This window comes from Pavona decussata, unplaced genomic scaffold (genome assembly GCF_977016875.1).
Source record: "Pavona decussata unplaced genomic scaffold, jaPavDecu1.1 SCAFFOLD_220, whole genome shotgun sequence".
NCBI classification, from domain to species: Eukaryota; Metazoa; Cnidaria; class Anthozoa; order Scleractinia; family Agariciidae; genus Pavona; species Pavona decussata.
In genome coordinates, this window is record NW_028145625.1 from 300,001 (window position 1) to 319,108 (window position 19,108).

A 19,108-nucleotide genomic window follows, 5' to 3' on the forward strand; every position below is an offset into this window, starting at 1 on the left:
AACATGTTCAGTGCGCTTCAAAAATATTAAAAGGGGATTGTGTAATTTGCCACAGAAAATTGCATGTGTATTGTTCTGATGATGTTGAGCCATTTAAGACATAAAGATGTGCCAACAAGTTTCTTTCTTTCTTTCTTTCTTTCTTTATTTTTTTTCTTTCTTGCTTTCTTTCTTTCTTTCTTTCTTTCTTTCTTTCTTTCTTTCTTTCTTTCTTTCTTTCTTTCTTTCTTTCTTTCTTTCTTTCTTTCTTTATTTATTTATTTACCATATAAGTTCAGATTCAATACTGAATATACAGGACTGCGCTAACAACTAAAAAAAGAGTAATATTAATAACAATAAATACACAAACTGTGTACTATTTAATGCAGAGATAGCTTCCTTAAAAGACTCAAACGGTTTTGCCAAAGCTACTTGTCTTGGCAGTTTGTTCCATTCCAATAAGGTTCTTAGGAAAAATGGAAAACTTCACAACTAAAAGTAGGTAACTTAAAAGCATGACCAGATGGGCTTGCAGAAGGGTATGTAACTGGGTGAATTTCAACATTTTCTGTATATGTCAAGTTATTTCTGAACTTGCAGAGAGAAGACAAGCGGGCAATTGTTCTGCGAGATTGCAATGTGTGCCAACCCAGGCAATTCAGTATATCAGACACATTGTCCTGACGATTATAACGCCAAAGGATCCATGCATCGAGCTGCTCTCCTCAGAACCATTTCAACTTGCGTGTTTTTGGCTGTGAAAATCCAAGGAGAAACTTGTGAAGGGAAGGTCATCAAAACTAGAATAGGTTGAATAATAATCATTAAACAACTTCCTCAGTTTTACAGATCTGCATATTATTATTAAGCGATAAATTAAACACTATTCGCCATCAGAAAAATAACGGTGATTTTTTTTTCCGAACGCATCACATAGTCTCATGACGGTTTACAATTCTTCTGTGGGGTGATATTGGCGCATTAGACATTGGCTGCAAACACCTGCTGATGCGTGGAGCGTATTACAGTAAAAGAATGAACATTGACCTTCGTCTTTTGCATAATCAATATGGTAAACGTGTTAGCCGTTGACCTCCTCCTATCCAGGTAAATTAGCGAACTGAGCCATATCTGTTAATATTGGGTAACAACAAAATGAACCAGTTGTCTGTTGATATTGGGTTGCAAGAATGCAGCAGATCTGAAGCGACGAGGTCAGTGGTAATTGGCCAATCACATTAGCGTATTCATTCACAAGCGTTTTTAGAAAGGATTTTCACACGAATGATTTCATCACTGCAGTCGAGGTAACGATTTAGTGGGCTAGGCTAGGCCAACAATTAAATTCGCTCGTCGAGAACAACTTCAGAATTCGCTTTGCTCGTTCTTCAAATTAAAACTCAAGAATGGATTCAAAGCGTCTCTTTATCCTGTTGACTTTGTTGTTACTTCTGATATGCGTTCTGATGGAAAACGGGGAGGCTTTTGATCGGCCGCAAGAAAGAAGGAGACGGAGACGTTGCAGAGGGCTGAAGACGTGTTCAAGAGGAAGGAGTAACGGAGGAACTAAGGCAGAGGACATTAAGCCTTTAGACAGGAGCCATGTGTCGACAAACTTGGTAGGTGATCAGTTTTATAACATCTAAAACCTTTTTTTTTAAATCACTAAGCGTCAGAGAACATACAGAAACAAACGAAATAGAAGATCATGAGGAAGGTTTTAAATCTCACAACTCTTTTTTTTTCAATTTCTTTTATCCATATGGATAAATGTCCGTTGTCATTTGCATCTTGTTATCACTGTATTGCTAAAGGAATTTACAACATGTTATCAGGAAACCCAAACGTTCAGCTCATGTCGGTGAAAATCTTTTGAAAAGGCCTGAATGGTCTAAGAATCTCGATACCAACAGTGCTCCTTTTGGTTTAAAGCCACTTGAAACTTTCGTAACACGTAAAATTGATCCATGTCGTTCAGAAAGCGAAACTAGGCCAGCTAAATTAGGAGGGTTGGGCTTCTGTTTCTAAAATGTTCAGCTAAACAAATCGGAACAAATAAAACTTTGTTAGCGTAGTATGAATCCCTTTTTAAATTTCTGAAAGGGATCTTGGAAAACCGAAGATGACGTGTGAAAAATTTGTTTTCCAATTAAATATTCTGATAATCGAGTTGGCGTCAGATTCATCAGAGGTGTTCCGGAATAAGTTAAAATCCGAATTGGTAAATTACTTGAGTCAAGTCTTATTCCAGATGTGAGGGGTTTGTGTTTTTATAAGATCAATTTATTAATAAAAGTGTACAAGTACTTAGCACAACATTGCTTCTTGAAAATACTGCGCGCGGTTGTCCTTTTGAATTAATCGTTGGCGAGGAACGATTTCCCCTAATTGAAAGATCAACATAAAACAATGAGCGCACAGACTTCAATCGGTATTCCATAAACATAGTCAACTTACCGAAGAAAAAAAAATCGCCCCGACACAAATTTTAACCTATATTTAGTTTTTTTTTTTTTAATGAAACTGCAGCTTTCACAATTGGACTGTTTCATTGAGTGACGTTGCTGAATGTGCTATCTTGAGAAGGAACCTGGAAGGGATTATATTTTTTGTTTGTTTGTTTGTTTTATTACAAAAATGTCACTGAAATGAGCCTTTTACAAAAAACCCTTTTTTTTTGGAAACGGGGATCATAGATCCTTGCAATTGGCTCACAAGGCTGACACAAAAAACACAGATGAAAGGCATGTGATCATTTTATACTTGTAATTTGTTTATTTCAGTGTGTAATTAACATTGGTTTCTGGCATGCTTCCCTTCTTTTGTGTTGTTGATTTTAATTTCGTTTGCTGTTTTCCTTAATAGGCTTCAGATGAGGAGTAAGATGTTAACCTCCAGACGTTAAAGTTTTGTGTCTGATTTATGAACTTCCCCATGTGAAATATCAAGCATTTTTCATAATCCTGTAGTTAGTAATGAGTGCAAGCTCATTTCTAATTTTGTAAGGTTTGAAGCCGGATCAATATATTAAGATGTCAACTTAAGACTCCATGTATTCGTAGAGTTATTCTAGAAGTCAAACCAAATACATTGTTCTAATAAAATGAGTTTTGTTGTGAAGAAACTCTGCAGTCAGTATGTCTACAGTAGTTCGGTTTTCCCACTCTCTGGAGTAAGGCAAAACAAATTTTTGCGTTCAGGGAAGGCCTCTAGTAAATGAGAAAACGTTCCTCTTGTAAATATCATAAATTTTCATAGATATTTCTCAAACGTATTAATAGCGGCTGCCTGTAAGGATCGAGAATTCGCCGTCGACGACCAATTTGGCGAATCTCTCATATTCTGTCCAAAAATACCCTTTGGTGAACTATTTTCATTCATGTTTTTGCCGCGAAATTCCACAATGCGTGGGTTATGTAACCTCTTTTGTCAAATATTGGTTGCATAATAAAGTGTCAAATTATCACGTGCAATGTCTCCTTATTTAAAGATCTGAATCTCTAGATTCGGGGCATTTCGAAAGATCTACGCAAGCCGGTTAGCTGGTGGGAATTTTCGACCCACCCTCCTCCCCATCGGCGACGTGATACATTTCCAGCGCTTCCGCACCCAGCCGCTCATTGCCTCGGCCACAATCTTTTTCCCATAACTTAACCACGCTGAACAATGAGCGGCATAATTAATGAATGAAAATGGTATGCTATTTTCAAAAATCATACTTAAAAGTTCCCGCGACTTTTTAAGGTCAAACACAGTTTTCCAGTATACAGGTGTTAGTAGACATTATTTTAAAACTACGTACATACCATCATACATACATACATACATACATACATACATACATACATACATACATACATACATACATACATACATACATACATACATCCATACATACATACATACATACATACATACATACATTGCAACTTCCATGCAGTGTAATTTATCCAATCAGTAGCACCCTCTGTGATACAAAAAGAAGCTTTTCCTCCATGTAAAGAATCCACTCCCCCCTCACCTACCTGTTTTGGGTTCGTGAATTCTTGAAGAATAATCCCATTTCAAATTGGAGAGCTACACAAGTGAAAAACATTAGTGTGATGACTGGTTGATATTTAGTTTACCTTAACATTGTCTCATTGGTTTTTACGCTACTTGACAATTAAGAGTTTAGCCACGTTTAGTTGCAAAATTCAAACTACACAAAATACATAAAACAGAAGAATCGTTACCATAAATGTCATTGGTGCCTATTTATGTAGGTAGGTGATAGTAAATTTCGTTGTGTCCACATAGTGTATAGTCTGTTTCATGGTGTTAGTGTGAGAGGGTTGATGTGGCGAGGGGAAACTGAGAAAATGCCAAGGTCAGGGATAGAATTAACTACAATTTGTCTCAATCCGGGGAAATTCTAAAGTAGTCCTTAAAGTCAATGAATTTTTGATTTTCTGTTTTTGGCATGAAAATATTCAAAATAGATTGAATCAACTTCAGTTTTGACCAGTTTATTTGGCTTTACTGCCAAAGGATTCATCATGCATGGTTAGTGAAAACTAGTTTGTGATCAGGAAAACTTTCTTCATCCTAATGAGTTGCAACCCTGGACTTATATTATATTCTAATAGTATAAACCCAGAGTCATAAAATGAACTGCTTTAATACTTGGCATTGCTTACAAATTACAATATGGCTAAAATACAAAACAATCATCCGACTGCTTACAGCTCGCTTATCACAAGTCATCTGGTCACCAAAGTATTATTAGTTTGCACAATTCTGAAATTGCAAAATAGCAGCTCCATCAGACATCCTGCTCAGGAAAAAAAATAGGCCCAAAGTGCTTCTATACCACAAGCATACCAACTCTATTTTTCATAGCTAATTGATGAGCTAATAATGAAGTATTTACAATAGTAAAATAATCTTTTTCCTTGTGAGCCATTTCATCAGTTACTCTCTTCGCTTTTTTCCAACGATCTGCTTCAATCTGCTGGCTTCTAAACAGTGACAAAATAATGTTCACAGGCTGCTCCAACTTGGTCCTCATGAACGCGTCTTAACGGAGTAATCTCATGATCTTGTTTCTTTTGTCACTTGTTCCAATGCCTAGAGAGAAAATGTCATCGTCATCATCACCATCATCATCATCATCATCATCATCATCATCATCATCATCATCATCATCACCATTTAAAAACCGTTCTATGTCATCTTCAGCAACGTAAATATGGTGCAGAACACACGCAAATATCACAATTTGGGAGTGTCCTCTATTTTGTCTATGTCCGTCAGGGTTTTGAATTTTCGAAACCGGCCCTTCAAAAGCCCAAAACATCTCTCTACAACCATCCTTGTTGCACTATGAGCCACGTTGTACAACAACAACAACAACACTTTATTAAAAATAGACAGTTACAAGGTGTTTATATACCTACCCGCAAATAGCTGAAGCTAGTCGAGGCGGGTAAGTATGTTTATACCTAACTAAATACAAATACATTTGGTGTTTACAACTGAATTGACTAAAATAAAAGTTAAATAAGTAGTAAACAAACAAGTGACGCAAAAAAAGGGATTCGCTAGCTGATAGAAATTAAAGGATTGTTACGTATTCACAAGCTTTTCATTATTTCAAGAATTGAAGTAGGTGAAAGGTAAGCATTTTTTTTTTTAAATGTTGATTAGTATTTCATGTATTTGTTTTTTGAATAGGTTTCTGTTGTCAGACTTTCTAATATTATCCGGTAAAGAATTCCATAGCCGTGCGCCAAATCGAGAAAATGAATTCTTTAGTTGATCAAGACGTGAAGACATGATATAAAATTTGTCGGCGGTTGCTGACCTGGTGTTGTAGGAGTGTATATCTGAGACATGTTTAAATAAATTTTGAATATGAACAGGTGCGAGTTTGTTTTGGATATCATACATTAAACAGGAAACAGATTCGACACAGAGAAAATGAACAGGTAGGATGTTAAGTTTAATGAAGTAAGGAATAGCGTGTTTACTTTTTGTAGAACAGTTCATCAAACGTAGAGCTCGTTTTTGTAGGAGAGGGAGCTTTTCTAAGTTGGACTGAGAAGCTTGACCCCACGAACTAATTCCATACATGAGGTAGGGGGAAATAAGAGATTGATATAACTTAACAAGAATAGAAAAGGGGAGAAAGTGTCTCAATTTAGCTATCATGCCAATGGCCTTGCTAATTTTTAGGGCAATTAAGTCTATATGAACTTTCCAGTTGAGATTCTTGTCAATGAGTATGCCAAGATATTTCACATGATCTTTACATTCTAATGTTGAATATGAAACTTTATCATTGTCGTAAATATTTATCGTTGGTTGATAAAGAAGTTTCTTTTTGTAATTAAGAAATATTACATAATTAGATTTTTTAGTATCTAGAGTTAATTTGTTCGCTGTTAGCCATTTGCAAAGTTTTTTAATTCGGTATTTACTTCTAGTTCTAAGGATTTAAGGCTTCTATTACTGCAAAGGATACTAGTGTCATCAGCAAATAAATAAAACTTGAACTTATCTGAACAGTTAGTGATATCATTTATGTACAGCAAAAAGAATAAAGGCCCTAGAACAGAACCTTGGGGAACGCCACATTCCGTAGGGGCCTTTTCAGAAATATGGGGACCGATATTAGTTGTTTGTGAACGCCATTTAAGATAAGAAGAGAACCAATCGTTGACTATCCCTCTTATTCCATAGTGATATAATTTCTGCAGCAGTATTTCATGGCTTACCGTATCGAATGCTTTCTTTAGATCAATGAAGATGCCACAAGTATACAGCTTTGTTGTGGAGTCAAACGGCCACTGTCCCTAAATTGCGTCAAAAGCCATGTTTTAATGGAGTATGCTGCATCTCCTAAGATATGGGAACTACCAGGAAAAAAATGGCCGTATTTAATTCAATATGATGGCAAATTGGGGAGTTACGGAAAACAGGAGCATCATGCACAGATCCTGGATAACCACAAGAAGCATCAATGATGAGTAAATCAGGATCGAATGTGACTTTTAATTGCACCGAAAAAAATCCTTGCGGTTTATCTACTCATCACTTTGATGTTTGGGGCCTTTGATGGGTATATGGCTGCCCTCAATGGCACCCAAGACACCCGGAATGCCTTTTTGCCTTTCAAACATTCCCATCACCTCTTGAGCTTTGACACCAGAAGGGAATTTAATAAACGCATCCGTCAGATGTGTCACTACAGCTTTGCACACTCTTCTATAGACCTGGTACACTGTCGATTTGCAAAACATTAAATCTGTCAACCACAGATCGTAAACATTCTGGATTCCCAAGAACCCATAGAGTCAACAAGATTTTTTTGCGCAATTCTACCGGTTCTCTCTCTCCGTTGGTGCTGAACTGTGGTATGACATCATGCAGAGAAAGCAAGTTCTTGATTACTCTCACTGTATGCCTTGACATTCGTTAATGATTTCTGAAGTCTTTGACAGAATAGTTTGTAATCGTAGTCTCATAATAGTTTCTGATAAGAACATGCTCATTCCTTCTCAACTTTGCGCTATAAGGAGCAAAAGAGCTACGTCGTCTGGCTGCTGGAATAGCTCAGCAGCAAATTGTCATCGAAGAGTTCTTCCAAAACATACCAGCTCACCGCAATGTTTTGAAATCGGACGCAGTGTGTGCTGGGTTGGTTAAAAGGTCAGGCTACTCTGTCCCAGGTCTCCATTCCGCGTTGTCATAGTAGATGACCCTTTATTCGGATCTTCCTTTTTTTTTTTTGGTAACGAAGAATCTCACCTGATATTACAAATCCGCTTTCGGATTCTCCCCCCAAAACGCACCCACGTGTTCAAATGTTACCTGATGCGCTGTACAATCTTAGAAGAAGGCTGCCCTATTCAGTCCCAAACACAGAACCAACCTCCGACAAAAAAAAATGAAATTAAATTAAAATAGGAGAACAAAATAGACTCAAAGTATACACGGCACAGTGAGCATAATATATGAGGCATGCAAAGCATGAAAATGGCAGCTGCAGATTTTCCGTAGATGATTTTCTAACGCCAAAGCAAATAAAATTCCCTTTCGAATTTCTAAGAACGGCGACGAAATTGCGACAAGGACGTCAGGAAGATGTAAATCATGAGACGCTCCAACCGTTGCAGAGCAAGATGCATATTTATCCACTCGTTCACATGTCCTTGAAGAGTGCCAGCTGATCCACCCAATCACTTTTGATATGTACAATTTCTGTAATAAGAATACATGAAATAATCTCACCTTGCTAACAGTAAGCGTCCCTATGTGACGCATAACTTAGTTACGTATATATGTTTATGTACATCAGAAGGATGCACATATTGACTGACAATGAACACCCACCACTCCTTCCGTGGTATGAGTTCCCTTGCAACGTATGGTGTGGGCGCCTTGAAAACCGATGTTAGAGCCACCGAACCGACTTTGTCGCCATTCGCATAAAATAAAACCAATTAAATTAAACTAATTGCTTCAGAAATAGTTCATCTAGACCTATGTTCTGGCAACGTTTGGCTATTTTCAATTTTTTTCATTTTGCGGACCTCAAGGCGAAATTTCTGGATTACTACCGCTCTTACGTTAACAAGTTGCAGTATCAACACTGCAAGAAAAACAATATCTTGCAAAAAAGCAAAGTTTTGTAAACAAAATCAGATGAATACCTAGTTCTTTTTGGAGAATAAGCATTTCTTTTATTCCATTGCTAATTTTTTCGCTCGTTTTACAACGTTAAGTAAGCGAAAAATTTTTCATCGCGCCGGATAGGAGTAAAATGATTTCCCTTCAAAATTTGGCTGCTTTTGGCAATAAAGCCTTTTATGATGTTTCTCCCGCCGCTAGTCATCTTGCTCTTTTTTCCCACTTATGGTCACTATAATGAATACAGAAATTGACTTTATATTTTGTTGTCTTCAAAATTTCTTTTGTTTTTCTGAAAAGCAGTTGGCGATGAAACTTCCCGCCAAACAAAATAAAGTTTCAAGGAAATGTTGATTGAGTCACGCGTGGTGGTTTTTTTGCCATTTCGAACCGTAGAAACCTTTCTCTGGTGAGTTTACTGTTCAACAGTTTTCGGCCGGCAACACCAGTTGAACAGTAAACTCGACAGAGAAAAGTTTCTACGACTCGGAATGGCAAAAAAACACCACGCGTGACTCAATCATCATTTCCTTGAAACTTTATTTCAACATAAAGGTAAAAGGCGACTTTAACCCTTTCCCGCCCGAGGGAAATGTCGAATTTTTCTAAATCGCTAACTATGAACTGGGAGACCACATGTGATATACCACATAAAAGGCATTTTCTGGGGTGTGCTATAAATCACACCAACAGAGACGGAGGAGGTCACATATTAGAGTGAGAAAAGTCCAAAACGAAAGAAGAAAAACATTGAAAATTTTCCTATTCGTTGTACATACTGGGTATCCCCCTAAACTATAACTTAATGTACAGCTCTTAGTGCATTGCTTGTTGTAAGATATCAACTGGACCCTTAACATACAAAGGGAAAAAAATCCAAACGTTTGAGGGGTGGTAAATCAAGTCTCACATAGGAGGGGGGGGGGGGGGGGGCATGATTTAATGCCTTCAATTTATAGATCTTTCAAAGATCTTTTGGTTGTGCAAATTTCACACAAATTGACCAAATACTGAGCTCATAATTGCGTCTTGTGTCATATGGCACTCTTGGGCGGGAAAGGATATCCACTCAGTAAAAATTCCAACCGATCGTGTCGCGTGAATATAAAGTCTCAAGTTCCAAACAGTAATTACACCACGCAAACATAGGGTGGTCGGCCTGTGCTCAAAGCACGACTGAATATACATTCATTCCTAAATATGCTCTTATGACATCTCTCCCAGAGTCGTCCTGGCCCGATCTCTTCTCTAAATCGTTTTTTCTCGTCGAGTTTCTCAGTTTTCCACCGTGACCACCACTTCTAGTCGACGCCATTTTGAAATTGTCACTTCAAACTTGAAAATTTCAGCCCGAACTTTTCAAGTTTCGATTCGAGGAGTTGGCGCATGCACTGAGGTGACAATGTCCCTGTAAGAAAAGAGCTTGCAGTTTGTAGGCCCTAGACAATTGAAACACACGTTTTGACCTTGAGTAGTGTCCTCCTATCCTTGACAGTTTTCTCATTGCCCTCTGGGCACCTGACCGACTCGTGATTTCCTCCACAAAAACTGCAACTGACTTAATGATACCCGTGTCTCAATAAACGGTGGGGAAGCATCCGATGCTCGTCCATATTCCCCTGTGCGGGTTATCATTAGTTTCCTTGCTTCATTTCTACCTCTGTTGGAACGACGATCAATTTGTTCGAGTTTAAACAGGGAACTCCCTCTTCTGCCTCTTTAAAAATGACTCACGGGTAAAGCAACTTTGATAACAAATCAAGATTAATGTCTTCTTTCGGGATATCTGCAAGCTCAAGCTCCCGCTTTCCTGACAACAGTCATGACAACTTGGTCTCAATCGGTAAAAGAATACTTTCATTGACTCATCGTATTTCTCCCTAGAGCTTCTAATGCTCCAGTTCTGTTCTTTAAAGTATCATAGAAGTTTCGAAGAGAAGATGCAGTGAAAGCAGACTTGGTACCATCTGAATTACAGATTTGACTAAGTAAGCGGATAATCACACGCTTTCGACCATTCCTGTGCTCCTGTGCCACAGCTGGCTCAGAGCAAGCTCTAGTCAGGTCATTATAGTTGTAATGCACTGTAGCTTCTTATATTCCTACTATTTCTGATGGTGGCAACCTTATTTTTTAATCCTAAAGAGAAAGCTGATGTTTTTAATCGCTATTTTGCAAGTCAGGCCTGTATTACAGGTTCCGATACCGCAATCGTTTCTTCTCTGGTCCGTTGCAACTGGCCTATTTTATCTTCGATTTTGGCTGATGAAATTCTAGTTGATAATTTGCCGTCAACATTGCCAAGGCCTGTGGCTGTGATAGGATATAAGCAACAAAATAATTGAACTCTGTTCCGAAGGGCTTGGTGTTACATTCACGTGTTTAATAAAATTTGCCATTTAGCGGTGGTCAATTTTTCTATTCGCCATCCACCTTTGTTTCTCGACGGCCTTGGTATTGAGAATGTTCCCGTCCACGATCATCAGTTGGTATTACGTTTTCATCCAACCTCTCTTGGCGTTCTCACATTATCGCATAGAATATAAACTTCGATCTCCATCATACTACATCATCATTTCGACATATGATCAAAGTTAGTTTTCTCATCGGTTTCCAAGCAACAACTGTTACCATAGCAATGGACGCGCATAGCTTCTCATTTTAAACATTGTCGATTATCTCGAAATCTAGTCACTTAGAAACTTTTGGGATTACACTACTCAATCTAGACAACTTGTAGGCGAAATTAGAAACAAACCAGTAAGAGCGTTTTCAAGTAAATAATGAATCAATTTTTACGGGGTGATTTTGTTTATTGCCGCATTTTTTACCAATATCTCTGGCAAAATAATTATCAATTATTCACCGAAGTGGAGGTGAATAGTGATGAATATTTACCGAGCCGCGAAGCGGCGAGGTAAATATCCATCACTTTCACCGAGGTAAATATCCATCACTTTTTTTCCAGATCTATTTCACTGCTATTCACGTGCTTTGAATATTTATCACAACTTGAAGTCGTGCAAAAGGTAAATTTTACAATGGAAGACTTGAGAAGCAGGATCCTATTTTTATGTGAATTTTACCTTTTGCACGACTTCACGTGATCACGTAGTTGTTGTTGTTTCACTAATTTTACAACAACAAAATGCATGTCATTTCAACAGATGTTTAACAAGTTAAAACCCTTTGCTAGGTACTTTAAATTTAACCTTCGGTTGAAATAGATTGATTCGATCCATGGTTGGCATTAACCAGCGATCGAGCAACCGAAACTAACTCTCGGCTAATCTTTAACCATTGGTTATGAGATCTAACCATTAGTTAGGCAGCTTTCGAGCAACCGGGGCCAGCTCCAGTCTCGCTGCGCTATGAGCGCACCCTCTTGACTGACCAGAAAGGGATTGATTGCAGTCTAGGTTGCTAGCCGCTAACGGGGTGTTCGGTTTTAGCATGCTTTCGAATTTTCTTTCAACCAAACCTTTAAAATAAGGCTCACTCAAAATGTAGTTACTGTTCACAGAGAAGAACTCTTTCTAAAAAAGTTATCGCCACCGTGAATTTTGCCATATACCCCCGGTGCATGAATGAGCCGCACCTTTTCTGTGTATCCAGTAGCTGAGCCTTTCTGGTTTCTTTCTCCATATTCGCCCTTTGGGAGCCTTTGTTTAGTCCGTAAGTTTCAATTTATGCGCAGAACTCACCCCATGCAAGTTTAGCGAACTTTAAGCGTTTGTTGATCGTTGATAAAAACAAGAGTGAATTGTAGTGGCAGAACGTTAACTAGGATAGTTCGTCCATCTAATGTTTTTGACGGTCGCATTCACGGGAAAACCGAGCGTAAGCTAACACGCTTAAAAGCTATTAGTCCGACTAAAATCCCGCCATAAGTATCCTAAATTAACAAGGTGGTTGGGCTAAGGAGCATAAAGCATCCCACCGTTTTCAAGCCTTCTTCGCATGTTCCCTACGTCTTCGCGGGATTATTTATGACACACCAACGGCAGGTAATTTGAACGTCATTGTGCGTGAGAGAGATTATAACAACTATTAGGTGTATAGCGAAAAAGACGTTTATTTCATACATACTGAGACTTACCGATAGAATTGATCTGTTGAAAACTCGGTTCGAAAATTCTCGCAGCCAATGATAACAGCGAAACGACTTTCACACTCGTGGGAAACCCGTTTCGTCCAATCAGAAAGTGGCTTTCAAAACGCATCAACATTTCAATGAACGTGGTAGCTTTGTCGATGGCGCCAGCTTTTTTAAGGCTCTAAATTTCTCAAATCGATCAATTAATAATCTTTATTTATACACGATAAGTATTAAAGCGACGCTTCGCTTGTCGGGTCGTGTCTAAATAATTAAATAAGATATCTAATGAATTAGAAAATAAATAGGATATACACCAGCTAAAATCATATAGCTACTTACTACATACAAGTCTAAAACGATAAAAGCTTAAAATTCTAAAGTACAAGGTGGTACTCTAGTATCGACTAATTATTAACACTAATTATACTTAAAATCTTCCTCCCTTCTGGTTAATGTTTGAGGGGAGATACAGTCGAAATTTAGGTGTAGCAGAGTCTTTGACCGTCTTGCCATAATCGCATATTTCTTAACATTGTCTATATCTTCATTGAGTTGAGGAACCAAAGTGTTCCAAACTATTGCTCCTCTACGAGCTACAGAGTTCCTCATGTAGTTGGTGTTAAAACGAGGGACATCAATTTTCAGTTTTTTCCTAAGTTGATATTGCTTGATGTTATCATTGTCCTTAATAATAGCTGACATAGCGTCTGGAGTCAGGTTATTGTGGATTTTATACATAAGCTTAGCTAAGCTAATTTTATACATAAAGGCTAAAGAAGACCAATTAGCCTTTTTCATAACATCTGCATTAGATATCTCCCAAGGTAGCTCAAAGATAATTCTCGCAGCTCTACAATGCAGTGCTTCTAATGCCTTAAAACCTTCCTTATTTGTGAGGCCTCCCCATACTGATATACCATATACAATCGACGGCATAATAACTCTAAAATACAAGTCTAATAACATATTCTTTGGAAGAAATTTGCTACGTTTTAACAAGTTTAACTTATCAACAAAGCCTTTTTTAACAACACTAACATGTTTAGACCAGTTTACTTGATCATCTATTAATACGCCTAATAGACGAGAGTGTGTAACCCATTTGATGGTGTGCTGGGCCAACGTTAACTCTTTCAATGGGCCAGTGAATCTTCCACGATGAAGGATCATTGCTTCGCATTTCTTTGGATGAGGCACAAGGGAGTTTGTTTTGCACCAGTATAGAAGCTCTTCCAAAGCTCTGTTAAGTTCAGAAATTACTACGTCGATTGAATCGCCAATGTAATATAAGGTAGTATCATCAGCATACATGTAGGTTGTCGCAGTGGTTATAGCTTCAGGTAAATCGCTTGTGTAAAGAGAAAATAAGGTCGGTCCTAGAACGGAGCCCTGCGGCATACCAGATTTAACAGTGTTAAGATCTGATGCTATACCATTTAAGACAGTATATTGTTTCCTATTGTCAAGGTAACTGCGTAGCCAGTCGAGTAGCATTCCATTAATTCCAAAGTCATTTTCTAATTTACGTAATAGCACATTATGGGAGACACAGTCGAACGCTTTCTGGAAATCTACCAGCACTATACCAACAACTTTATTTGAATAAACGGCAATCCTCCAAATTTCTGTCATATGTACTAGCAACAGCTCTGTAGAATATCCTCTCCTGTAAGCCCATTGTTTGTCTGTAATTAATCTGTTTTCAATAAACGCATGGTGAATGATCGAATCAGCAACGATGGTTTCGAGTATTTTGCTCGGAACACTGAGAAGAGATATGGGGCGATAATTTCCGATTTCAGTCTCGTCATCCTTTTTAAAAACAGGATTGACTCTCGTAGTCTTCCACTGGCTAAAGTCGTAACCATCTTTCAAACTCATATTGTAAAGGATCATCAACGGGGATAGCAATGCATCTCCAGCTTCCTTGGCTATTTTCGTTGATATGTCGGACATTTCTAGACGAGTTTAAAACATTCTGATAAACAGCTACTGATGGCTGAATGTTCTGGCAGTAGGTTCAAGCCCTTGGATAAAACCATCGAAGAATATATTACCAACGAAGAAAACAAAAACACTCGAGCAAAAACGCAGCGGGACGTGAAGCTACTTACAGCATTTCTGCTGGAGAAAAACGAACAAAGAAAAATTGAAGAAATTCAACCAGAAGAGCTCAACCGCGACGTTAGTGAATTCATTGTTAGTGTGAAAGAAAAGATGGCCAAGACTATGAACCATCAAGCCTTCGAGGGTTGTTTTCAAGTTTCAACCGGCATTTAAAAGAACGCAAGTACTCGATCGGCGAGTATTATCGAGGACATTGTGTTTGATTAAGCGAGAAAATGCCTGGAAACTCGCAGCAAACAACTGAAAAAAGAAGGAAAAGGGAACAAACCTAACGCAGCCGAAGCTTTAACTGATGTGGAGGAAAACATTCTCTACGAAAAAAGTTTACTCGGAATCTCCAATGCCGAAGCTTTGCTAAACACAGCCCAGACTGTAAAGAACATCGGCAGATGACATGGGGCGACGTGCAACTTCACATGGAAGTTGACGGAACTGAATACTGAGAGTATTCTGAACGGCAAACGAAAACTAGAACGGGAGCAGAATCTCGTAGTGTCAGAGCTGTTAAACCGAAGGCTTTGCAGCAGCAAACGGAAACTAGAACGCGACCTGACACGATGAATAAACCTGATGCGCCATACTATCTCGGGATAAATTACACAAAAATACCTTCGTCAAATAAACTGTGGTTTAAATCAAGTGCAATTGGTCAGAACAAATTGAACAGTTTGATGAAAACCAGGGCGGAAAAAGGAGGCCTTTCAAGTAAACGACTGACAAATCACAGCGTTCGTAAACGCATGATACAAAAACTAAACGACAGCGACTTATATACCTCCTAGTCACATAATGCAGCTCTCAGGCCACAGAAATGTCGCCAAAGCATTAACAATTACAGCCACATTTCTAAGCAACAGCACAAAAAAAAAAAGTCAAGAATACTGAGTGCGAACTCGACTGAACGTGCTACAAAACTTCATCGAGCATTGGCTACAGAGAGTGAAGCTTAAACTCTGTCTTGTAGTTTTCAGTCATCAAGCAGTCCTACAATGTATGGAGCAAGTGTATTTAGCGGAGCAGTCTTTCATGGAGAACACTTTAACATTTCCATGAATACAGTAAATTAGTCACCTAATGCAAAATCAGCAACAAGAAAGCACACCTTCAAGCGTGTGAAACACATTTCAGAAGAATCTTCGGATGAAGATAACCCTCCCTTGCAATAGACCGTGAGACGACTTTAACGTGATTACATATCCTCAGTTCTTATTCGTATACTTTATTTTTGTACTTATTGTGTGAAGATTCTTGATGTTCGATTTCTAAACTGATAAAAATGACTTTGAGACACGAAAATTACCGTATCAGTTGTCTTTTTCCAACCATTTTGCTGTTGTTGTTTTCATTTCTGAAATAACGTGATATTTTGGTGAACTTCCATTTTTTGTACTTTCATTAGTATATGTAATCGAATGAGGCCGAGTAGAATTAAGGATTCAAAGTTTTGAAATACAAGTGAAAATCAATCCTTAATTCTACGAGGACTCATTGCGATTAATATGTTTATAACATAGAGGGACAAAATTTTCTTAAAACTATCAAGGCGCTCCGTAAATATAAAACAGTCGGCCCCGGCCTGGAGTAAAAACACTCACCCGAGAGCAAAACAAACAAACAATTCACCTGTCTCTTAACTTACAAATCAGACAAAACGGGAAAAGTTGATTATTATAACATGTAATTAAGAGAAAATACAAGTTTAATTCATGAGCAAACTAACGAGAATAAAACAAATTCACCTCTAGCTGCACTGTGAAGCTTTCTACTGTTTGAAAATCACACGAACACAGATCGATAAAAATAGCAAACCGTGGGTCCAAAGAAGGAACTCGCAGAGTAATTTGTTCCACTGAATTTGCCCTGCTTCTTTCTCCCATTAAAACTGAGCCGGTTACTGTTATAATTTTTCGGTTATTGTTTGTTGGAAGAAGCCGTAGCGAGGTGAAAGCGATTGGTCGCGGGCCAAATAATCTTTAGCTGTTTCTTCTAAGAAACGAAATTTCGCCTTCAGGAATTTCCTTTTAGCTGTAGCACTTGATTTCCAAGTCTTTTGGCAAGAACAATTCGGCTTAAAACTCCAAAGAACCTGAAAGATGTCGCTGTTCTTGCTGCACAAAATGAAGAAACCAAACTAAATGTAGAAACGGCGTGCTCAGCCAATCAGGAGCAAGTATTTTTGGTGCTCGACCAATCAGAAGTGAGTAATTTTGCCCTCTGTTTCGACCAATCAGCATTCAGTAATTTTGCCCTCTACTGTTATAATAACAATAAAACACTTGAGAGCTATGTGTACATGTTTACGAAACCTGCTCAGCGCGGAAAAAATAAAATAAACAAATTACAGCATGGAAAGTGCTTTGTACGGTGTTCACGCACTCGTTGCTTTGTATCGGAAATCTCACTCGTTCGCTGAATGCGCGCACTCGTTCGATTTCTAATACGTCAACAACTCGTGTGTAAACACCGTACGCGCGCACTTTCCATAAAGTAATCTATATTTCCTATTCCAAAAAAAATAACAATTATGATATGAAAATTGCTCACCTAAATTCCTTTTCGTGTCTTTTCAGTTGTGTCTTGTGTGGTTTGTGGGTCGAGCGGTTAAAGGACTTGAAGCGATTCGGCGGATGTTAGCTCCACTGTTCTTCCACTAGTTATCCGCTCGGTAGATTCTGAAGTTGCTCTCGACGTGAGAATTTAATTGTTTTCCTAGTCATGTCTAGCCCACCAAATCGTTGCGGGCAATGCAATATAGCTTTGTTTTACTAATACGCAAATAGCGTTCAATTATGGCTTAATAAATGCAGATCTGTAAAGGGAAGTTGTTTTCGATACTTTTCCAAGCAATTCCAGCAATAATGGGAGACAGTACTTCAAAGGATTTGTCGGGAATCTTTGGTATCACTTTTGTAATTTGGTCATGTTTATTTGAAAAGATGTTTAAAAAATTTTTGACATTAGCTTGAGTTTTGAATAAAACCAAAATTGGGTGAGCGAGAAAGAAAACCATAATTACTTTCAACAGAGGAACACTTACGAAATTCGTTAATAAATAGATTATGCAACAAAACTTTGCATCCTCGACCCCGTTTCCACGTGGACTATTATGTTGTTTGTACATTGATGACGACTTCGATGATATTGGTGACAGATGACTAGCAATGCATTTTTTTATTGTGGAAAAATAAAAAGTTAAAATTCGGAAACAAATATGTCAAATATTATTTATGATACATTAACTTGAAGATGACTTAAACACTCCCTATTACGAGAAAAACTGAAATTGTTCATGTCTCATCTCTCCTATTAAGACCTAAGGGTTCAATAGTTTGACCTCTGTCGATGAGGTATGCCTCTCTAGCTTTGCGTACACTGTCACGATTAGATTTGATGAGTTCGAGGGGAATTAGTAGCATGTCAGAAGCGTTATGGTCGTTAGAAAGAAAATGTTCTGAAACTGTGGTGGGTTTGGAACTGTTTGTTTGTTTGTCGACTGGTCTACGGTGTTCGTTAAAACGGTCTTCAAGTCGTCGTTTTGTTTCTCTTATGTATTGTTTGTGGAAGCGGTTGCAGTGTACCATGTAAATAACGTTTTTAGAGTTACAGTCTATATGATGAGTAATATGTCTAGTTTCGCCGGTAGAATGAAATGTGTAGCTGGTACGTCCGTCTGTTATGTAGTTGCAAGTTAAACAGTTGTCCCCACATCGAAAAGATCCATGGGGTAGGTTGTTTTGTGTGGGATTACTTAGTTTGGCGCTAACAAGTAAATCACTCAGGTTGTTGGTCCGTCGGAAGGCAACAAGAGGTGTGGCTTTGAAAACGTTTGCGCAGCGGGGAGATGAAGATAGGATGTTGAAGTGTTTGTGAATAATGGATGATACAGAACGAAGGGCTGGATTGTATGTGACGAAAAGGGGTACTCTTATAGGTTGGTTGGTGTCGGTGGTGTCTTTCGTAGCTATAGCGTCGGAACGTGGGATGCCGTTAACACGTCCTATTTCTTGGTTGAGGAATGAAAGATTGTATCCCCGTTTGTTGAGATAGGTTCTGAGTTCGTTTGTTCGGAGTTTAAAAGTTTCGTCCGAAGAACAAATACGTCGAAGTCTGCGAGCTAAGCTGAATGGAATGGCTCTCTTAGTGTGTCTAGGATGACATGAAGATTGTAACAAGTATTGATGTTTGTCAGTAGGCTTAGTGTAAAGGTCGGTAGTGATAGTGCCGTTC

General features: G+C 38.3%; 1 protein-coding gene and 1 long non-coding RNA gene across 2 annotated transcripts in view; both read left to right on the forward strand.

Annotated features, from left to right (window-relative positions):
• The window catches only part of LOC146459316 (uncharacterized), a 329,226-nt gene that overhangs the window by 38,702 nt on the left and 271,416 nt on the right, over nt 1–19,108 (forward strand). The window lies entirely within an intron of this gene.
• LOC146459320 (uncharacterized) lies at nt 966–3,100 on the forward strand. Its single transcript, XR_014858007.1, has 2 exons — nt 966–1,601; nt 2,848–3,100. It is a non-coding gene; the product is annotated as an uncharacterized LOC146459320 (long non-coding RNA).